At 29.8% G+C, this 25,074-nt stretch overlaps 1 protein-coding gene across 6 annotated transcripts in view; it reads right to left on the bottom strand.

The window, feature by feature from the left end:
• The window catches only part of LOC145246778 (uncharacterized), a 252,694-nt gene that overhangs the window by 175,151 nt on the left and 52,469 nt on the right, over positions 1–25,074 (bottom strand). The window contains exon 1 of one of the 6 annotated variants that reach the window (XM_080108567.1): positions 7,140–11,068. The exons of 3 other annotated variants lie outside the window; for them this stretch is intronic. The gene's annotated coding sequence lies outside the window, so the exon portion shown is untranslated. Of the gene's footprint in view, positions 1–5,463; positions 7,116–7,139; positions 11,069–25,074 lie in introns of those variants that run through there. 2 more of the 6 variants (XM_080108569.1, XM_080108565.1) reach the window with 2 other exon arrangements.

Raw genomic sequence — 25,074 nt, 5'->3', positions numbered from 1 at the left:
CTTTTAGGATTTAAATTTTACTTTCTTTAAACCAAAACATTTCTCCCCGGCAAAATGTATTTTTTTCTATTTTATCATTTTATCGAGCTGCTTTTTTTTTTCTTCCATTTTGTTACTTTGCTTTTTTATTCTATGATAAACTAATAAACAAATTTACAATTAAAAAAAATACAAGAGTTATTTTTAAAATTAAAAAAAATAAAACTTTCATGAATATATTTTTTATTATGCACATTTTGCAAACTTTAAATTCTAAAAGTTTTAATAATTTAAAAGAAATTTTGGGTTTGTATTACTGTACACATTCGAAAAAGTTGTCAAAAAACAAATATATAACAAATAAATATTATCAAAGGCAAGATAAGTTACTTTTCTACCAAACTGGATACAGTTTTTGTTTTTATTCAATGTAACATGTTTATTCAGCTCGAAAAACATGCAGTGCTTACCGATGTATTGGAAAATTCAAAATGGCGGCCACTCTCTCTTAAACACGGTAAGTTTGGGAAAAGGTGTTATAAATAATAAACAAGACAAAATACTATTAAAAAAACACCGAATATATGCCAACTTATGTCACGGTAACATATAATGAGCGAATTTCTAACAGTATTTTGTCTAGTTTATTATTTATAACATCTTTTCTTGAACTTACCGTGTTAAAGAGAGTGTCGGGCGCCATTTTGAATTTTCCAATACATCGATTAACACTGTATTCGAGCTGAATAAAAACACGAAAAATATATCCAGTTAGGTAGAAAAGTAACTTATCTTGCCTTTGATAACATTTATTTGTTATATATTTGTTTTTTTGACAACTTTTTCGAAATTTTAATTTATATGCTAAAAGAAATTTTAATAATTTATATGCTAAAAGTTCATGAAAAATGTAAAAAAAAATTATATTTATTGGTGTTTGTATGATGAGAAATAAAAAAACGGTGCTTCTGCAGTTTATTTTGACATAAAAAATCAGCATTAGCAGACTTCATATGCGGGGATGTAATATTGCCTTAGTAATTGACTGCATCTTCCGCCCCAGCATCCCCTTTCACCTCTTAATCTTTTAAATAATTCATTAATAAACTTTCAAAATATATTTTTCTTGTTCTCCATTCAATAAGCTCTCCAGTGATATTTGTCTTTTTGAAATCGGACAAGAAATAAGAAAGTTATGACAAAATAACTGTGAAAAATCTTGATATCGGTCACAACTTTGTTAAGGAAATCCATTGATTCTATTGTCAAAAATTAGCCTCAAATTTCAGCTTTAGAATTGTTGTAACTTTCTTATTATTTGTCCTACAGAGGTGGTTCAAGTATCATTAGAATGCTCTCTGCATACTCTTTCTGCTGAGCTGTTCCATTTTGAGATATGTTAACTTTGAAATTTTCTTTCACGTACCTACTAATATTTTTCTACCTAAACGTTTTTTTTTTTTTTTTGTAATTTTTGGATATGTTCGTATTTCAGACCTGACAATTACGTTTGATGTGAAAACTTACGGGGGTGCACATATTTTGATTGAATCGTTAACATGCGGTCCAATCTTCACAATCGTTTGGCAATCTAGGGATTGCCAAACGATTGTGAAGATTGAACCGCATATTTCCGTGACGTCAGATTTGTGTTAACTATACGAACTATGAAAAAGCAGAAGCGAATTAATGATTTTTTTTAAACTTTTGTTTATCTTCTTCAAACTGCAATTAATAATTAATCTTTGTTATAATTTTGTTAGGTTTTAAGATTTACAGTTTAACGATATTATAAACATTTGTATATTAAATATGAAATACGGTTTTACTAAATGTTCATTTGGTTACCTACGGGGTTCCATATTTTCTTCGGTAAAAAGAGACAAACAAAATATCGGGAGGAGGCCTACAAAATACTTAATATTTGTGCAATAATATTTTCAAATTGGTTTTAATCTGGAGATAAAATAGCTGACAAAAGTCATGTTTATATTAATAAAACTTAATATTTTAAAAAAATTTAAACAATTAAAAATCTATGTTTTAACGGAACATTTTGAAATAATGGAATTTTAATCGTTTTAATCTTTTAAAAATTAATGTTTACGAAGTTTCTTTTTCTTGGCAATTCAACTGATTATAGTATATATTAATTCGAAAAAACGCCATTTAAAAAAACATAATATTAAGTTTATATCATTTTTTTAATTGCAACTTCAAGGTAAATTTTCGTTCAATATGTGTATTTAAATTTTTAAAAAATAAATATTTTTTACTAATTTGAACTCTTATGTTTCATAATAAATAGAAATTTCGATAGATTTAAATATATTTTGTTTGAATTTCAAAAAAGTAAATATGGGGGGGGGAACACGCACTAAAAAATATTTCCCCTCGTATATTTTACGAAAACTGCATTTTATTATGTAATTTTATTCTAAAATGGATAAGTATCGAAAATTTCACGAAAATCTGACCATTAGTTGATTTTTGCTATATTTATTAAACACAGGTATGCTTTCACGTTCGGAATGTCTGCTACATGGGAACGTTATTTCAAAGCGCCAATTATGTAAACACGATTTTCGTCTCGCAATTTCATTATTTTCGTTCGATAAAATTTTTTTTTTAAGTATTACTAGTTTATTTTGGCCTTCTCCTTTTAAATGGTACAAAAGTTATACTGATAATATTAATTTATAATAAAGTTACATCGTGTTACATATAGGATGGGGTAATTCTGTGGTGAATTTTGGCAGTCCTCCAATTTGAATTGATTGAATAGATTTCGATGCATGAAAAGTACCGTGCTGAAATAATTTTATTATTTAGAAAGTTATTTGACACTTGTGAATTACTGTTACGAAACAACTTTATTGTTTTCATTTTAAAGATAGCAATTTCAGAAGAACAAGTGGAGATAATTTAAGAATCCAATAATGACTGTTTAAACTATAAATTTTAATGATTAAATCTGTTTCAGAATAAATTTTATAATCAAAATTTATTAAAAGTTACCGGAATAATTTTTAAACATGTCTTGTTACATCCTCCTCCGAATAATGGCAGACGAACGAATCGTAAAAGTATAGTGTTTTATGTAATAATGCAGTAATTGTGACATGACAATTAAAGTAAATAATATTGAAATTGACATGACAATTAAGTAGACGACATTGGTTTTATGTACTGTTCATAACTTTATGTGCATATATATTTATATATTAAAAAGTTTGACTCGTGCCCAAGTAACCTACATCTAAAATTTCAAGTGTTTAGACCCAAAATTGGCGGGGGAGTTTGGTAGAGTTTTCAAACACTACCAAACTTTGACTCCTTGACAGTCAAATTTCTGGCCGAAAACCAATTAATGACAGCATAAATATATTACATATGAAAGAGTTCGCTGCAGAATTTCCGCAGGTCCCTCTAGTCGTTAGGATTGTCCTCATCACTAGCAGTGTCAAAAACCAACATTAAAAATGCGTGAAAAAAAAATTGAATAATTCGACCTCCTATCTTTCCAAGCTTATAACTACTTGAAAAATGTAATTCAAACCCTAATTTTTTCAATTAAAGGAGCAAAGACCAAATTAAAAAAAAAAAAACAGCAAATTTATGCAATATTTGTATTTTTAAATCGGTTTTCTTTAAAAAAGATTTAAAGAAAATCAACAAATTTTAACTTGCTTCGATAAATATATGTATATATAAATTCCAAAAAATCACTTACCTATAAAAAAAATACTATTCAATGGATAATTCCATTATTCATTGTTAAGAATTTATCCATATTTATATTTTAAATTCCATGTATTTTTTTAAATAAAAGAATTTTTTTAAACAACTATTTGAAAATACCACCATTACGTAAGCATTGTTAGGTTTTAGTGAAACGCCAGGAGCGGTGTTTATTCTTGTTTTGAAATACGAATGGACAGAAGGAAATAAAACCATACGTTCGTGTTAGCCGTCTAGCCTTGTGCATGAAGAAATATGTGTCTCCATAGCTGAAAAATACTCACATTTTACTTAAGTTTTTGACTTAAAAAAAAAAAGAAAAAAAAAACAGTTGAAGAATTTTTTTTTTTTTTTTTCTCAAAGAAATATATATTTTATTTCTTCTTTATGGAGTGAATTTTTTTTTTAATATCTAAAAAAACATTGAATGAAATAGAAATAAGTGCTATAATTAAACGAAACTTGTTGTGCAGTATAAGAACATTATAAGGTTTCACTAAAAAAAAAAAAAAAAATTCAACGTGGTTTTTTAAAAAAAAGCTTTTAAACTTGGAACTTTAGAGGTAAATTTGCAAATAACTGTATTTTTTTTTTTTTAAATTAGCTTATTTTATTTATTGATCTTTTATCTTCAATTTGTGATATATAAATTTGAGGTGAGAAAATTATTTTCATTTTAATAGACATTTCAAAATGGGGGAGGGGTGAATTTAAAAAAAAAAAAAAAACGTTTGTAATATTATATTACAAATTTACGGTTTATTGGAAAGAGCATAAAATTTCACATTGAACCTGAAAATATAGTAAAAATTGAACCAATAGAAAAATGTTGATAGATTTTTAAAGTGAAAAAATTGAAAAAAAAAAAAAATAACTCGTAAAATTCAATTGATTTCATTACGTAAACAAAATGGCTGCTGAAGACTCGCAGGCACTTTGTAAACACTGTTTTTTTTTTTTTTAAATAAATAATATTTCTATTATTTTTTAAATGACTTTAATAGTTTATTTGGGAAGTATATTCCATAAAGAAAACAAACAACCGACTTTAAAGAGAAATTACGAGTTTTTTTAAATATTTTATTCGCAGTTTTTTGTTAGGGGTGTCAAAAATTCCCCCAAAATTTTGACACACCTACCTCATCACTACCAATAAGTGGCAGTGATGAGGGCAATTACGTATTACAACCGTTACAAAAATCGAAGGTGGCAGATTTAACTGTTAAAATGATTTTTTATTATATCGTATCATCCACTAGACAACATTTTCTTTATTAGCTTTGTAATCATTTTCGTGCATTGAAAATGATATTTTGTGATGATATGTGCTCCAATTAAAAAGAAAATAAACTTTGATATTCCATGTCATGTAAAATACTTTCCTTCTCTCATAGAAATAGGAAAAAAAAAAAAAAAAAAAACAGAACAATATAAGGTTATTTTTGTATTCGAAAAAAAAAAAAAGAAAATAAAAAATGATACTTCTAATGTGAGTTTCAGTATTTTTTTTTTTTTTTTTTTACGGAGACCTCTAACGCAACCCAGGAAATGTCCGAAGCAGTTTACGATTTGAAAGCTACATATAGACAAAAAAAATATGTATATATGCAGACGACACTAGGTATGCGAATAGTTAGGGTTTTTAAAAAATTGTTAGCCTCTCTCTCCCCTAGCAAGTATTATTATTATCATTAAAGCATCGTTTATAAAACCATACAAAGAGATCGCATTAATTTCACTTACTGTCTCTGTTCATGGATTCAGGCTGTCCTAATCCTAGCCTGCAAAAATATGACCAACCTCAGAAAAGGAGAAAAAAAAAAAAAAATGACGTGAGTGCGTCAAATTGGCTCTGTTTTTAGTGTCAGAAAATATCTCTCGTCGGTCGTCATAGGCAATAAACGAGTGGGAGAGTAGTCACACATAATGCATTTTTAAGAAAATGAAATAATCCACTGGTTTTTCTTGCTTCAACATATTTTGGCAAAAGAAAAAAAATATGGGTTTTCACGAATCATTAAATATTTTATATTGGTTTTACAGATCGTGCGTTGTCCGGGACTTTTTCTACTTGAATTTTGTTTTGTCCCCCACCCCTTTTTTGACATTTACAGTCAATTATTACAATACCGTTTGCTCATTAAATTATCATAAAAGTATAACTAATTTCGTTGTCGTAATGTTTTAATGTTTATTTATAAAATTATTAGATGAAAATAACATCCAAACGCCAAAAACAAGTCTTTTCAGATTTCAAAGAGGCACAAAGTAATTTGTCTTTCGTTTGATGAAAATAAATGATTTGTTTACAAAAAAAAAAAAAAAAAAATTGTAAGTGATTGATTAAAGTAATAAAGTGTAAGTCATAATAACGTAAGTTGCGTATGGATATAAAAAATCAAATTTTAGCTAGAAGCAAAGTGTAGTATCTGTACTTATTGCTACACTTCATCTAATGGTCAGTAGTGAAGACTGGGGCATTTTTTTTTTTTTTTTTTTCCCCGCTTTGCATTAAAAACGGATCTTAAACTAAGTAAAATTATTTGAAAAATACAATTTTATTGGCTACGATAACATTTAGTAATTGTATATTTGAATTGTTGATACTTTGATTCGTTTGTTGGCTTCTCTGCTAAACACCCTTTTTAACAAAACGTTTCATATTTAAAAGCAAATGTTTCGATATTACATTTTAACGAGAGACAAATAAAAAAATGACCTAATTTATTACTATTTTTCTGAATTTATTTTAACAACTTAAAAATAAAATCTAATACAGAGCAATTGTGAGTTTACAACATTGTTTACAAATAACAATAAAGCCACGTGGTTATTTATTAACGTAAATAATTTTAAAGATCCTATTGTCGCGCCGATCTATTACGTGCAAATCGGAAAGTGTGCTTTTAAGTGGAACGACTAATTTCATTGGGTAACTGTTACTGTAAAAGCCAACTCGAAGTTCGCAGCAAACAAGTGTTAGATAAAAATAAAAAAAAATGCATTATACTTAATTATTTTTTGTAAAAATATGGTAATTGCGCATAAAGCTAGACCCCAATTTTCAAACACGCCGGCAGGTAGGGCCCGCGTCTTTCAACTGTGATAAGCTCAAAATGGGTACAATTTTCAAATATATATTATGTTTGTTTATTTTTTTTTTCCACCCCTCTTGTAATAAAAATATATAAAGATACGTAAAAGCATAGACCCATTAAAAAATATTTATGGTTCGCTTTCATTAAAAGTTATTTTAATTCTTGAAAATTATTTAGTTTTTAATTTGCTTGTTTATTTAATTGTCCAGTTTCAGTATAAATCGAATGGTGTTCCTATCTTTTTTTAATAAAATTTTTAAGTGAAAAACAAATTTTACTTTTTTATATCCATGAAACAACAAAATGTTTAGGCCTACTTACATTTAACGCACGAACACCGAACATTTCCTTTTGAAATAATTCTTGTTTTTATTTTTCATTTTGATAAAACTTGCGGAGAATGCGCTGTTTTACGGTTCTTGTAAAAATGGAACGGAAATTTAAATTTCATTCCGTTTTTACATTATGTCCAACTCATCGTTCACATTCGACAGGTCAACTTTATGGGTTATAGAGTATGCTGACTAGGTTGTGGGTGTCTATTCCGAAGGTCGTTTTTAACATGTTGGGGTGTTTATTCGTTGTAAAGATACTCGAAAAGCTATAAAAGTTGACATTGCCAATGTGAACGGTGAGTTAAACTTGTGTAAAAAAAATACCAAAATGGTAAACCAAATTGACTTTTTTCGTTTAAAAATTAAATTATTTCGTTTTTGTTAATAAAATTTTATTTTTATAAAAAAAAATTTTTTTTGTTTTTTTTTTTAATAAAAAAGTACGATTGTTGAATGTTTTTTTGGATTACTTTTGTTGAGAGTGGGGGGATACAATAAAAAAATGATTAAAAAAAAAAAAGTTTACGTATTTTTATATATTTTTTTATTATAAGGGGTGAAAAAAAATAAACAAAATATATTTGAAAATTGAACCCATTTTGTGCTTCCATACCTTAATTGACAAACGCAGGCGTCAATTGCCGGCGTGTTTGAAAGTTACTGATTTTTTTTTTAACATTGTTTGATGCGGACTTCTAGGTGTATCAGAATTTTTGACACCCCCTAACACGAAACTGCGAATAAAATATAAAAAACTCGTAATTTCTCTGTTAAAAGTGGGTTGTTTATTTTCTTTATAGATTATACTTCCAAAATAAACTATTAAAGTTGTATAAAAAGTAATAGAAATAGTTTTTTTTTTTTCAAACAGTAATGAAATTAAGTGAATTTTACGAGTTCAGTATATTTCAATTTTTAAACTTTAAAAATCTATCAATTGATTGATTCTATTTTTACGATATTTTATGCTCATTCCAATAAACCGAATATAATATTTTAGACAAACGTTTTTTTTTTAATTAAACCCCCCCACACACTATTTTGAAATGTCTATTAAAAAGTAAATAATTGATTTATGTGCCAAAGTTTTATATATCACAAATTGAAGATAAAAGATCAATAAATAATATATTCTAATTTAAAACAACAACAACAAAAAAATGAACAGTTTTTTGGAAATTTACCTGTAAAGTCCGAAGTTTAAAACCTTTTTTTTTTTAAACCACGTTGTATTTTTTTTTTTTTTTTTTTTAATGAAACCTTGGTCCTTGCTCCTTTGAAAAAAAAAATTGGGTTTGAATTACATTTTTCGAGTAGTTATAAGCTTGGAAAGACAGGGGGTCGAATTATTCAATATTTTTCACAAAGTTTCTGACACACCTAGCAGACTTCGTGTCGACTATTCTTTTGCATCATCAAAAGATGCTTATATAGATCATCCCCTGTGGCTACCCATATAGGCTTGGTCTAGGTACGGGCAAAAATGGTGGAATAAAGATACGGAGACATAGTTTGGAAAGCCGATTTATCATATTTTTTGTAGCTTTCCGACTCCTTTTGATTGTATTAGGAAAAAAAACTATTTGTACACGTGAAAAAAAAAGTTATGAAAAATGTTTGCAAACAAAGAAATTCAGCTAAATTTTGAAGTTAAATAAATTCATTGTAAAAATCCTTTGAAAGATAAATATTAGTTTTCAGGGTCTATTTTAAAGATAATTAGTGAAGTCCGAAGATATTGAATTAAATAAAAATATTAAAACAAAACAAAATAATAGCTTAATTAACCCTCAAAAGCGAGAGATTCTCGCTTTATTTAACCAAAACAAAACTAAGTCCTCATCACATAAGATTATACGGAAGCCCAAACTCTCAGACAGTAGAAAGACTATCTGAAAATGACGTCAGGTAGTTAAAGGGAGGTAGGGGGTGCTGTTTGTCTCCCCCACCCCACCCGTGCATGTGTATATTCCTATCGCGAACGTTTGTAGAACTTTTATGATTTTTTAATTTAATTATTTTTCTATGTTCCTGCTTTTAAATTAAATTTTTTAAATTATTTTTCAAGAGTATATAAAAATTATGTTACACTAAAAGTTTCACATTCATGCAAGCAAGGAAAATATTAGAATCTTACATATAAAAATTATGCACATTTGTAATCTAAAAAAAAAAAAAGTTGAAATATTTTTTGCAATTATAATTTTTTTTTTGAAAATATTAAATAAACAATGCTTAATTCAATGATAATATCGGTAGTTCGAGAAATTAATTTTTCTTCAAGTTATATCGAATTCATTAATACAGACTTGGGGGGGGGGTCGTAATGTTCCTGTAAAAATTAAATCTTTTTCATAAAAAAAGCCAAAATGAATTGATGCATTTTGTTTACCACTGAAAAGCATAACTTTATTAAAGGTATTTTTTGTTTAAACAAAATAATACATTTCCACTATGATTTAAATAAAAATAATGAATTCATTATATTCTGTGATCATGATTTGATAAATATTGAAAATTTCATTAAAATTGGTTGATTTCCTGAGTTTTGGTGAAGTAAAGGGAGGGGGTCAAAATGTTTATGCATTCATTTTGCATGTATTTTGTATAGTTTTTTTTTTTTTTATTTTTAACTCATTTTCCCAAACTTTCCTTACATATATTTTCAGCACACCCGGAAACCTATGAGTTGTTATTTTAAAGGAAAAATGTTAAAATTTACCAAAAAATATAATTTTTTTTTATTTTTTTAAGGAAAGAAAGTCAATAAATGAAAAATAAATAGGGAAAAGGTTCGAAATTGCCCCTAAAAACTTGAATAAATATATAATATACACTGGCATGCGTAAATACTTTCCGAACGTTAAATTGAAATTAAAACAAAAACAGTCAATTAATCTTCACAAACAGAAGTTTAGTTAAAAATACATATCATCCCCCCCTCCCCATGCTAAGAATTTCTTCTGTGTAACAAGGTACAAGATGACCACCGCAACGGAAACATGCAACGGAAAAATACGCTTTCAGGATCGTGAAAATTAGTTGCTGGCCTCAAATTTAAATGCGATATTCGTTCTCAGCAGCACATATGACTACCTCATTATTAAACAACTTTCTAAAGGCAGATTTTGTGTTGATCTACCAGGCCACAATTATCCAACTTGCTGATAAATATGTCTGTATACTAGGTACGGGCAAAAATGGGGCGGGCAAAAATAGGGGGACCTAGTTTTGAAAGCCGATTTATCATATTTTTTTTGTAGGTTTCCGGCTACCTTTTGATTATATTTGAAAGATTAGAGTTAATTTCCTAAAGGAAAAAAAAATGTTTGTACACGTGAAAAAAAAAAAAAAGTTATGAAAATTGTTTTCACGGCGAGCTACTCAATTCAGCTAAATTTTGAAGTTAAATAAATTCATTGTAAAAATCCTTTAAAAGATAAATATTAGTTTTCTGGGTCTATTTCAAAGATAAATAGTAAAGTCCTACGATATTGAATTAAATTTAAAAAAAAAAATTGTTTATACATAATACAGCTAAATTAGCCCTCAAAAAGCAAGTAATTATGCCGTTTGGGCAAAACGCAACCGATAAAAGTTTGTAAACATCAGTGGCGGCTTGTGCCTGAGATTAGTGGGGGGGTGCTGTGCTTCAAAAAATTTACGTATTTTTTTAATATTCGTGTAAAAGAAATTCGAATATATAAATAAATATTTAATCAAATAATAAACAAACATTTAAATAAATATTCAAATATATAACAAACACAAATAATCCATCAGAAATGAATACGCAAAACAAATTTTATTAAAAATATTTTTTTTTAATTGTGTACACTTTACAGAATAATAAAAATAATATATACATTTATTCCATTTAAACTTTTCAGATTAAATAAAAGTTTGCGTTTTTTTTTTTTTTTTTTTTTTTTTTGCAAACCCACGAAAAACATTTTTAAAAATAACTTATTTTTTTATAAAAACAAAAAAATAGAAAAACTTTGAAATTTACTTGCCTCCCTACGAGTGTTAATTTAGGAGTTTACTATTTGAAAATAGCGTTTTATTTAATAAGTTTTATTTACAAAATTTATTTTTAAAAATGTATTTATAACAAAACGTATTTGTAAATAAAATACAAAATAAAAAAGTTTACATTTTTATATAGTGAGCAAACAAACAAAAATATTTAAAGATACAAAATCTTATTTACAAATCTTTTAACAACTTGCATTTTATATAAAAAGAACAAACTTCGCTATTTACTGACCTTCCCATGCCGGTAAAGATCGACATAAAGTGGAGATTTATTATAAGAAAATAGGATGTCATATATAAGCATTATAAAACATCGAATTTTAATGTAGCTTTCTCCCCAACGAAAACAAAAAATTAAAATTGTCTCAGGTCAGAAGAATTTCTAATTACTTTTTTTTTTTTAATGCGTATTATCTGCCTCATCTACTAACAAATTCAATGTAAAGTTTAAAAATGCATAATTATAAAAACTGTTTTGTTATTTTTTTACTTACAAACACATTTTAATTAAAAAAAACCTTGTGTAAAAAATCCATTTTTCAAAGTGTAAAACTTCTAACATTGTCCTTGTTGGGGACAAATAAATGCTAATATTTTTTATATCTAAAACAATAAAACATACAAGTTAAAAAGATTTCTAACTAAAATGTATTTTCAACATAAACTGTTTCTTCGCTTGTTTGCTTCTAGGAAAAAATGTAAGTTTTTTTTGTTTTTGTTTTTTTTTGTAAAGTTTAGTTGTTGCAAAATAAATAGCATTTAAAACTACTTAAAACAAACAAACAAAAAGGCAGGTAGATGGAAAAGTAACTTTATTTTTATGGTAAGATTTATTTATTGTATATTTGATTTTTACCCTTGGTCGCGTGTTAGCTTCACCGCTAAATCCCCAAATACTTTTAATAAAGAAAAAAAAAAAAAACAGTTTCTGCATATTATATATTTGTCTGCTACCGAATTAAATCGCAACGCTAAAAGTGTGCGTACTTAAAAAAAAAAAAAAAAAAAAAGAAAAAGCACAATATTTTATGTACAAGAACACGTTATATGCAGATTTTAATAATAATTAAAAAAAAAGAAAACTGTAAATAAACCTCCTTTTTGTTTTTTTCAATAACAATGTTATCATATCTATACAGGCGCACACTCTAAGCAAACAACGAATTTCACGATGCGGAACTGCGGCAAGCGACAGTTCCTAAAGAGGCTTTCATCAGCTGTCTAAAGCACGCATGCGCACAAGAGAATTTCATTAAGAAAGTTTTATTTTTGTTTTTATATGAATTTGGAGATACCGACATTAAACTTAATGATTTTAAAATGTACACATAGAAAAAAATAAAATAATAATAATAAAAAAACAAACGTATTATTTTTAATTTTATCATTAATATTGTGTAGAAATAACTTGGGGGTGCTGCACTGCTGCAGTCCCACAGCTCCATGCACGAGCCGCCACTGGTAAACACGAATATACAGAAGTCCAAAATTTCAGCCAAATTCATCAAAAATCAAGAAATTAACCAATTTTAATGAAATTTTTAGTATTTATCAAATAATGATCGCGGAATATAATGAACTCATTATTTTTTTATTTAAATCTTAGTGAAAATGTATTATTTTGTTTAAACAAAAAAATACCTTTACTTAAAGTTATGGTTTTCAGTAGTAAATAAAAAAAGCAAGAATTTAGTTTTGCTTTTTTTATATAAATAAAGCATCGTAATTTGTAACAATAAAAAAAAAATTTTTTACAGGAACATTACGAAAAAAGCCCCTAAATCCATATTAATGAATTCGATATAACTCTGAGAAAAATGAATTTCTCGAACTACCGATATTACCATTGAATTAAGCATTGTTTATTTAATATTTTCACACAAAAACAATTATAATAGCAAAAATATTTCTACTTTTTTTTAAATTACAGATTTCACATAATTTTTATATGCAAGAGTTTAATAATTTCCTTGCTCGCAAGAATGTGAAACTTTCAGCATAACATAATTTTTATATAATCTCGAACAATAATTAAAAAAAAAATAATTTAAAAACAGGAACATAAAAATAATTAAATTAAAAAATGATAAAAATTGATACAAACGTTCAGAACAGGAATGTATGAATGCACGTCTGGAAACAAAACAACAACAAAAAAAAAACCCCTGAAATCTGACACCCCTACCTCCTTTTACAATCATGACTTCATTTTGAAACAGTGTTTCGATTGGCTGAAATTTTAGGCCGCCTTATAATCATATTTACAAATCTTCATTTGTTGCGTTTTTGGTAAATGGTAAATTACTTGCTTTTTGAGGGCTAATTAAGTTCTTTTTGCACAAACAACATGTTTTTTTTATTCAATTCAATATCTTGGGACTTTACTAATTATCTTTGAAATATGCAGACACTTTGTTCATACCCTAGGCACCGCCAAAAATGGCCGAAAAATCAAGTTGTTGTTGTTTTTTAAAACGAAATTACATTTATTAAAATCCATTATTCCTGAGTAACTTTTTTTTTCCAGAAAGATAAAACCCTGAATTTTATCATAGAGAAAACAGAATAATGTAAAACTTTTTCTACTATTTTTAATTAAATTTTAAATGTTAAATTTTCCCAAAAAGTTAACAATTGACATTTTTTGTCTTGCACAAAAAATGTACATAAAGATTTAAAAAAAAAAAGGTTTTTGAAATAATTAATTTATTTATTTATTGTCTAACTAAGATTTAGGATGATTTTCTATGAGAATATGCAAAAATATTATAATATAAGTACCTGGATTTCAAATAATTCCACTTATTCATATAGGCAACCAGTTACTTCGCGTTGATCTAGAGTCTAGATCGGCAATGTTTACGTTTGTAGTTGATAAAAAGTAAACTATGGAAGACCAAACAGGCCAAAAAAAACTTATTTTTCAGTAACGAAAATTTCAATGTATTATTAACGCTGAGGCTGGCCAGTACCAGATGGGTGACCATTTGTATGAGTTTGGTTTTTAATGTGTATGTGTGTGGGAGCCAGGCTCCCCCAAATGGGGGGGGGGGGCAATTTAAAGCAGAATAAAAAAAAAATTATTTCAGCGCGTTTGGTCCACCGTAGTCGAAAGGCGGCAAACGTTTTCAAACGGGATCGAAAAAATGATGATATTTTTAACACAAAGGGCACAATATTTATCAAATTTTTTTTTTGTATCGATTCTTCAAAGCATGGCCTGTTTAATAATGGTCATGCATTATTCGGCTCGTTAAAATAAAAATTGTTAATTTATTTATCAAAGATTTTAAAATGGCTTTTTTCGTATAAATATTAAAAATTTTTTTTTTTTTGCTTAACTTAAATTAATTATTTTACTTAACATATTCACCGAATTTCACCTTTCAAAACTCAAAAGCGGGATAATTAAACACAATCGAAGTTCTGATATTCAAACGTCAAAATAAGGTATGCAAACAATTTTTTTTTTAATCTATAATTCTGTCCCTTACAACAATACAATATGTTGTGTTCAGTTTCAGTTGATTATTTTAAGCATATTTGTACCCCCTCAAAACAAGGGGGGGGTTGTAAGCAAAAAAATATATATATATATAAATCTCGTTTATGAAAAATAAGTACACTGTTATAAAGTTCATTCTTCTCTTAATACTCACTGAAAATTTCACATTGATCGGATAATTATCTGATTTTTGGTAGATTTTTAAAAAGACGGTCCGTCAAAAAGTATTTACCCCCCCCCCCCCCCGTTTTGGCGGTGCCTATCATACCCTATCATTTACATTACAGGTATCGTTGGGTGGTCTTCCATTAATTAACCAATTCCTCGATCGACCTCCTCTCCCGGTTCCTACATGGCGATACAAAGTGAGGACACATGGACCGAATTTTTTTCAGATACCGGTATCCCACAAAATGTTGCTGCTAAGTACATCCATTCTTTCCAACAGAACCGCATCACAACTGCGGAATTGTCTGAACTTGATAAGGATGCACTCACTGAATTAGGTGTGCACATCCTCGATGACAAGCTGGCTATTCTTAAGCTAGCCCGATCGCTTTCATCATCACCTGCTGATTTGTCATCCTCAATGAAGGATGCATCAGCTAAGGTCAAACCTCTATCTGTCGCCACTGAAATGACCAAGCCACAATTCCGCAAGTTCCGAGTGTATTGAGACATTTACAAAAAGATTACGGGACTTTCAAAGATGAACATTATCCCTCATCTATACAACTGCTGCAGTGACTCTGTCCAGAATAGAATCGTAAACACCGATGGCTATCATGGCATCCTGCTACATGAAGACTCTCCGCATCTCACGACCTTCATTACAGAATGGGGTTGGTATCGTTATCTGCGACTGCCACAGGGATTCCAGGCATCCGGTGATTTGACAAGGTGATTGATTGCGTTGAGCGAAAAGTGAAAGTTGTAGATGACACGATGTTGTATGATGACTCTATCGAGACACATTTCTATCATGTGTGGGACTTCCACACCATTCTTGCCAACAATGGTATCGTGGCTAATATTGATAAATTTCAATTTGGCAAGAAGACCGTTGAGTTTGGTGGCCCTGTGATCACACCAACAGGTGTACAGCCATCCTCAAAGATATTATCAGCTATTGAGAACTTTCCGACACCAACTAACATCACTGATGCACGATCATGGTTTGGCCTAGTAAACCAAATCTCCTGGGCATATGCCATCAGCTATATTATCATGGAACCATTCAGGGACTTGATAAAACTGAACAAAAGTTTTTCTGGGAGGACAATCTTGACAGACTTTTCTGCCAATCCAAAAAGGTTATTGTTGATTGCATGAGATCAGGTGTTTCTTTGTTTGATGCCAACAAAAACACATGCACGCAAACTGACTGGAGCCGCACTGGCATCGGATACCTCCTCCTGCAGCAGCATTGTTCCTGTGACAATAGCAAGGTCCCGATGTGCTGCAAAAATGGTTGGAAGGTTATTTGGCAGGATCAAGATTTATGAACAATGCAGAACAAGGATATTCCCCAACTGAAGGTGAGGCACTGGCAATCTCATGGAGCCTCTGACACTCTCGTTTGTTCACACAGTGTTGCCCTAAATTGTTGCAACGGATCATAAACCGTTAGTTGGTGTGTTCAACAACTGTGAGCTTGACTCAATAGACAACCCATGTTTATTCCAGTTGAAAGAAAGCAACCTTGGTTGGTCATTCAAAATCATCCACAGCCGATGCACTATCACGTTACTCTACAATATCAGAAGTTTAGTGACTCCATGAAAGTGCCTCCGCAGACAATTCTAGGCTGGACGAATCTGCTTGCCTAACAGTATGCGGTTTGGCTGAAATCACAAAAAGCACCATCTCGTTGGACACTGTGCGTGAATTTGGACTGAAGGACCCGGTGTACCAAAACCTTATTCAACAAGTACACATAGGTTTCCCGACATCCCAAAATTAACTCCAGGAGGAAATACGTCCATATTGGCTGATGCATGACAACCTAAGTTCTGCAGATGACATTATTTTCCTTGACAGGCGAATTGTAATTCCCATCAAACTTCAAAAGCATTTTTGGAACACCTACACATTCGCCATCGAGGCACTTCCTCAATGAAGTTACGAGCACACCAATCCGTTTACTGGCCAGGAATTTACCGTTCCATAACCCAGTACCATGCCAGCTGTGCGGACTGCCTTAACACACACCATCTCAATCATCTGAACCATTGATTGTTAATGATCCAGCCGAATATCCATTTGAGAAGATCTGTATGGATTATTTTGGAATCAAAGGCAACCACTATTTAGTGACTGTCGATAGATTCAGTGGGTGGCCCATACTCCACCACATGGAAAATTCATCCACAGGTCAGGTTCTGGTTGATGCGACAAGAGAAATTTGTTGTACATATGGAGCTCCCCAAGAGATCAGTTCTGATGGTGGTCCCCAATTTATCTCTGAGAGATTTCAGTCATTTTTTCGTCTTGGGATATAAGGCACAGACTGTCCTCTGCCGAGTACCCTCAATCAAATGGACGCACTGAAGTGGTGGTCAAGGTAGTGAAACACATCCTTCACAACAACATCGGCCCAAATGGTACTCTTAACTCTGACAAAGTTGCCCTTGCTTTCCTGCAATTTCGAAACATCCCAATACGTGGTGTCAGTCTGAGTCCAGCGCAGATCTTACCCACAGACAGTTAAGGGATGGAATTCCAACCAATCCAATCTACTATTGAATGGATCCTCACTGCTCAAAAACGTGAAGAGTTAACATCGAAACTCAACACATCTCCAGCGAGGAGATACAACGTTGGCAATAAAAAAAACTTGAACATCTCAATGTTGGAACAAATGTGGTAATACAGGACAAGCAGGGTCGACGTAGATGGAACAAAACAGGTCGAATCGTTGAATGCCTTCCATACAGACAATATCGGGTTAAAATCAATGGTTCAGGTCGTATAACTCTCCAGAACAACAAATTCCTCCGCCCTAGCATCCACACTTATGCTCGTCCAGGACTGCTGTACCCAGATGTCCCGGTCATACCTGCAAAACCCCCGGAAGAGTCCGACACCACCGTCGTCAATCCTCCAGCCTTATCGGAGAACATCCCGACCAGTCCACTACTACGACTGCAGAGGCCACAGTGAAGCATAACACTACTAGGGCCATAAAGAGGTTGAGACCACACAACAACTCCGGCCTCAGTGAATTATAACTGAATTATAGATGGACTGTCTACTTCCATTGGCAGGAGAGATGCAGACACTTTGTTCATATCCTATTATTTACATGACAGGTATCGTTGGGTGGTCTTTCATTAATTAACCAATTCCTCGATCGACCTCCTCTCCAGGTTCCTACAAAATAGACCTAGAAAACTAATATTTATCTTTTAAAGGATTTTTACAATGAATTTATTTAACTTCAAAATTTAGCTGAATTAGGTAGCTCGCCGTGAAAACATTTTTCATAACATTTCATGTACAAATATTTTTTTCCTTTAGGAAATTAACTTTAGTCTCTAATCTTTCAAATACAATCAAAAGGTAGTCGGAAAGCTACAAAAAAATTATGATAAATCGGCTTTCAAAACTAGGTCCCCATATTTTTGCCCGTACCTAGCAATTATTATCAAAAAAAAAAAAAAAAAAAAAAAGAATAAAGTTTTTTGTTGTTATGAAAGAAAAAGGCGTTGAAAAATAAAGATACTGATAGAAATACATAATTAAAAAAAAGAGAACCAAAAATTCAAATATTTAGCAATTATTATCAAAAAAAAAAAAAGTTTTATTTCCTTAGAGAAGGATTCCATGTTTTCGTTTATGAATCAACTTCCGCTCATGAATACAACTTTGAGACAAACTATTTTACATCTCGGAGCCGGGTAAGGACTCGGTCAACATTACTTAATTCATTATATTTATTTTTAATTATTCAGAAAATATTAAAATTGTGTTTCTTGCTTATAAAGAAACTGAAATAGTGAATTTGATTTTGTAATAAAAAAAAAAGATTGCATTTTTTTTTTTTTTTTAGATCGATTAATAGTAAAATAATCTCTAAGATACACAGAAACATGAAACGTGGCCACAATGTTATGAATAAATGGATCAAAAACGAGGCTTTAAAAAGCTGGTAAAAACTTAAGGACATAAGTTCAATATACTTACAAATTATTGCATGTCTGTAGAAAGAAAAAAAAAAAAACAGCTGACTATACATTTATTATCATGTACTTTTACACACTAACGTATACAGTGTATATGTCAACTTTAGTAGTTCAGATGATTGAGATAGTGTAGCGATATTTATGAAAAACATCACTAGACTACTTGTTCGATTCGGCCAGGGCAAATTACATGGCAAGACTGGAGTTTAGGTGGAAAAATAATCTCGAACCCTTTATCACATAAAAGGAATGAAATTACTGTAGTTACTGTTAAGTTACCATGAAAACAATATAAACAATTTTTTAATAATTTTAAAGAATGAATACCTTTTTATAATGATAAAAAATATTAATAGAAATATTAAATTATTGGAACATATAAAACATTTAAAGATGAATAGAACTTTTCATAATTGTAAACTATGAAAACCTTTTTTATTTTTATTAAAAGATAATGATAAATAGAACGTTTTTCTAATTTTGAACTATGAAGACCAGTTTAAGTTTAAACAATATAAATAGAATTTTTTAGAATTTTAAACAATGTGAAATTTTTTAATTCAAAATTGAATCACGTGATTATTATTAAATCACATGAGTAGTTTAAACACGCATATTCTATTGCAATTTATTAATTTTCATGTGTATTCTCTTTTAATTATTTTCAATTTTTTTCCAAATAATTTAAATTTATTACTTTTTCTTTTTTTCAAAATTAAAATGTAAAAAGGTTTATATTGTTTGTTAAAAATTAAAATTAAAAAACGTTCGTAAACAATATTTCTTTCAAAATTAAAAAAAAAAAAATCTACTTTTGTTGTGTAAAATTAAAATTTAAAAACTATGGCCACCACTTAACAAATAAATAAAAATTATATTGCTCAATATTCATAAAACTACTTATTTGCGGAAAATTTAAGTGCAATATTCGTTTTCAGCATATCCGAAAACCTATCAAAGTTGTAATTTTAATGGAAAATGTTAAGATGGAAACCAAGTAAAAATTTACCATGTAAAATTATAAAAAGTTCGGTAGTTATATATTTATGGTACCATGCTAAATTAATAACGTTATTATTTCGAAAGCAATTCTTAACATAGGGAGGGGGTGTTTTGTAACTATTCTTTGCTTCCATCTAACAATTTAATAATAATAAAAAAGATATCGTGAAACTTGAATTTAACCAGAAAAAAACTATTTTAAAATAGTGCGGATCCAAAAATACATAAGCACCAAAGTTCTATTTATGTTGTTAAAAAGTAAACATAAAAAATACAAAAAAAGATATGTTTATATTGGTAAAAATTTAAAAAAAAAAAAAAAAAAAAAAAAAAGGGTTAGTGTTTAAAATTATAAAAAGTTCTATTTATATTGTTTTAAACTTTAAAAAAAGAAATAGGGGGGGGCACTTCTACACTATCAGAATAAAATTTTGTAGTCGATAAATGGAGAGAAAAAACAATGGTTTCTAACTGATTTTTTTCTCAATCCTAATAAATTACAATGTTAGTTTCCAAATTATGCAGTCGAAATTACCTGAATATTACTAAATTATTAAACTAAACAACTGTAATTGTGTAAGCAGGTGAAAAATTGCCGCCATTTTTTTAAAATCGAAACAGAAATTACCTCCTTTTTGAACTCTCCTGTGTCTTATATGAGCAAATACGATCGTTTTCTTGAAATTCTATTTTTTATTTTCTTTAATAAATAATTTTCCACCTTATCAATTTTCGTAATTTTTGGGTATAATTATCTTAAAAATACGAGGAAAACGTAAGTACCATTGTTTTCATGTAAAATTCAGTTGTACGATTTCCGAAATTTCGTTCTGATAGTGTAGAAACGTCCAAAACATTCTGTTTAAAATAAATAAAAATTGTTTATTCTTTTAAAATAGTTGAAAATTTTAAAAAGTTCTGTATATATTGTTAAAAAAAATAAGTGTTTATTCCTTTTTATAAAAAAAAAAGTTGTTTTCATAATGTTTATTTTTAAAAAATTAAGTTCTGCTTATTTTAAACTGATAACTTGTGAAATAGCGATATAATTGCTTTTATATTGTTGGCAAAGTAACTTAACAGTGATTAGTTTTGTTCCTTTTATGTAATAAAGGGCTCGTGATTATTTTTCCACCTAAACTCCAGTCTTGTCAATTACATAGTATGACACAAGGGCAACTTCCCAGCCATTTTCGGATGGAAAAAGAAATAAATTGATTACGATCACATAACTAATTAGTAACTAAACAAATTGAATGAAGTAGTAATTAAGTCAAGTATCAACGCTTCTTATAATTGATGACATAGACAAATCTGTACTAAATTATTATACAACATTTATTCTTGCACTAACAAGACGAGGGGCACGTTAAATTATAAAATAAGTTATCAAATCTCGCCAATTTCATGTGTGTTTTGTTTTTACACATTAAAAGCACTAATTTATAGTCAGTTTCATCGTAAATATGAAACGCTGACATAAAAACTTGGTACTAACGCAATTTGTAAACCGGCACCTGCCGGATTATGTAGAGTGTCGCCGAGCAAATCATAAAAAATGAGAAAGCGACAACCCAATGAGAATCCAAATAATTAGCGGACGACTTTTGATAAATTGGAAGAAAACAAACTTTTAGTTATTAATTTTAAAGCATAGAGCAACATGGCAATTAATCATTTTATTTTCCTTTATTAAAAGCATATTCATAAAAACCGTTAGCAATAGATAGAGCTAATTAATTAGCTAGCTAATTAGGAAATGCACAAAACTTAGGAACATCACAATAGTTAGGCAATACAGAACTCCAAAAATATGAGTGATACATGTTCATTCACTCAGTTCTGAGGCAGCACGTTTAGGACTGCAGATGTAGCATCCTTCTGCCTGTTCTACAAGTATTTTAATGGTGAATGCTCCGACGAACTGCAAGCACTTGTACCCACTCGACGTAAATACCCCCGACAAACCCAACAAGCAGCTAAATCCCACCTCTTCACAGAGATCCCTAAATGTAAGAGAGTAGTTTTTTCCCCAGAACCGCTAGACTTTGGAATTCCCTTCTGGGTTCCTGCTTTCCCAATTGTACTGACATGCAGAAGTTCAAGTGTAATGTGAACTGACATCTTGATGCCCAACTCCCCACATAGTACCCCTGTAGCTTATGCCCACTACATCAAAGTGGCAATGTGCCTTGTTTGGGGTGAAAATGTAATAAAATGCCCAGATTTTCTTTTGGTAATTTTAAATCGCTGTTTAGGTGTTGATTTTTAAGCTTAAAAAAAAAAATCACTAATCCCTGATGTATTGCAACTCTGGAGTTAGGGTTAAAGAAGTGTATTTTTATATTATAACACCCGCATGGAGACGGGAGTGATTCTATAAAATTACCTTTCTTGTACCAAATTCTCGCGTGCAAAAGATTTTGGCAATCTTTAACAATTGCGTTCCCAAAATTAGACGACAGAAATGGATACAATTGATGTAAATACGGAAATATATAAGTCACTAAGCATTTTTTACATTCTATAAATAATTTTGGTGTTTGTTGAGCTACAGTTGACAAATTGATTTTTTTTTAAATATATAGTTTTAAGCAAAAACAATATTACATCATGTAGAAAATAGTAATATATCCAAAAAATAACAAAAATTCATTGAATAGAACAACTGTTATTGCTTTTCGTAAAAACAAGTGAAGCATGCGTGGTCCCCCATACGTGCACAGTGAATGAGGCATAAAAAAATTTACCAAGTTCAGCTTTTAACCCCAAAAGTTCCTAGCGGACGTTAAATCCTGGTGAAAATGAACAAACAGTGCAATTTTAGGCCTTAACATATGTAAATTTAAATTCTGCGTTATGCAAAAAAAGAAATGACTGTCCATCATTTGTCCCCCCCCCATTTAACCTCAAAAGTCCCTAAGGCCTTAACATTGAGTTCAGCACCATGCAAAACTGCTAAATAGACATACACAGAAAATTTTGGACAAATATGGTAAAATAGCCTCAAAAATGGAGTGTTTTTATTAGCCCTAAAAGAGCTCCTGGGGCACACCCAAAAGTTATCGTGAAGTATAGACAAACAAAATTATATAGAAATCAGTTAGTTATAACTTTTCGGAAAGTTTTATAAAAATCCAAAGCATCAATTTTTTTAATAAGCACAAAAGTGTCAACTTTAGCCATTTTAACCCGAAAGGCACCCCTGGGGGGGGGGGGGGGGACCAGAGTTTTCCCGGAAAATCCTTTCTGTTACTTTTTTTACTTATATGTTTGTGCAAAATTTCAAAAAATCCCAATTATTGAGAAAAGTGCAGACGAACGAACGAGGATGAATTTACAGGTCCATAGGTACTGCCAACTGAACCTGAACGAAAAGAAAGCATGATTCCGTGACGTCAGACTTGTGTTAACTATATACGAACTATGGAAACGCAGCAGCGACTCAATGATTTTTAAAAAATTTTATCATATAATATTTTAATTAAACTTGGAAATACGATTTAAAAAATAGCGCAGATCAGTAAGTGCATTAGCACCTAAACGGCTCATAAAAACTGAATTCTTTAGATCAATTAAAAAGCATTAAAAACTACGTAACACACAAAAATGTACATTTTTTTAAATGCCCGCTAAAAATTCCTCCGCAATGTGACAGGTCATTTTACGCTCGTGCGTACGCATGTGAACGCAAGAACTGAAATTACGTGAACAAATACAATGATGCGTTGTGATATTTACTTTTTACTTACGGAAACTAATAAAATGCTATTTTTTTTTTTTTTTGTGATTTCTCTTCGGTCTGTGCACATGCGTAATCAGCCGACTTACGCCATTATAGCTGATTTTATAAAGATAATAATCTATTGGAAAAATATTAATATCTCCGAAACTATTAATTTGCGACGGATACAGTTTTCAGATTCTTTTTTAGCATACAGAAATCTACAAAAACAATTTATTTTTATCTACTAGTTCGAGTTCACACTTTTTCTAAAATAATACTAATATTTCTATATTTCGCTACGCTTCGCTTTGTGACTTTCATTCCGTATTTACATCAACTGTATCCATTTCCGCAGTTTTAATTTTAGGGAACGCAAATGTTAAAGATTACCAAGATTTCTTATCCGATTCGTAGGAAAATTGCAAAATAATTTTAATGAAGATTTAATTTAAAATTTTGTGAACACACAGGATCCTACAATCCACACGAACACCATCGAAGGTACTTGGACCCATGTGAAGTACAATAAGTACTTATATATATATATATATATTAGGCACCGCCAAAAATGGCCGCAAAATCAAGTTGTTGTTGTTTTTTAAAACGAAATTACATTTATTAAAATCCATTATTTCTGAGTAACTTTTTTTTTTCCAGAAAGATAAAACCCTGAATTTTATCATATAGAAAACAGAATAATGTAAAACTTTTTCTACTATTTTTAATTAAATTTTAAATGTTAAATTTTCCCAAAAAGTTAACAATTGACATTTTTTGTCTTGCACAAAAAACGTACTTAAATATTTAAAAAAAAAGTTTTTTGAAATAATTAATTTATTTATTTATTGTCTAACTAAGATTTAGGATGATTTTCTAAGAGAATATGCAAAAATATTATAATATAAGTACCTGAATTTCAAATAATTCCACTTATTCATATAGGTAACCAGATATTTCGCGTCCATGTAGAGTCGAGATTGACTCTGTTTACGTTTGCGGTTTATAAGAAGAAAACTATGGAAGACCAAACAGGCCAAAAAAACTTATTTTTCAGTGACGAAAATTTCAATGTATTATTAAGCTGAGGCTGGCCAGTACCAGATGGGTGACCATTTGTATGAGTTTGGTTTTTAATGTGTATGTGTGTGGGGGCCAGACTCCCCAAAATGGGGGGGGGGGCAATTTAAAGCAGAATAAAAAAAAATTATTTAAGCGCGTTTGGTCCACCGTAGTCGAAAGGCGGCAAACGTTTTCAAACGGGATCAAAAAAAATGATGCTATTTTTAACACAAAGGGTACAACATTTATCGAATTTTTTTTTTGTATCGATTATTCAAAGCATGCCCTGTTTAATAATGGTCATGCATTATTCGGCTCGTTAAAAAAAACTTGTTAATTTATTTATCAAAAATTTTAAAATGGCTTTTTTCGTATAAATATTAAAAAAATTTTTGTTTTGCTTAAC

The sequence above is a fragment of the Euprymna scolopes genome, chromosome 24 (genome assembly GCF_053919585.1).
Source record: "Euprymna scolopes isolate OS-2025 chromosome 24, ASM5391958v1, whole genome shotgun sequence".
NCBI lineage: Eukaryota > Metazoa > Mollusca > Cephalopoda > Sepiida > Sepiolidae > Euprymna > Euprymna scolopes.
This window is presented reverse-complemented; position numbering and strand designations above follow the sequence as displayed.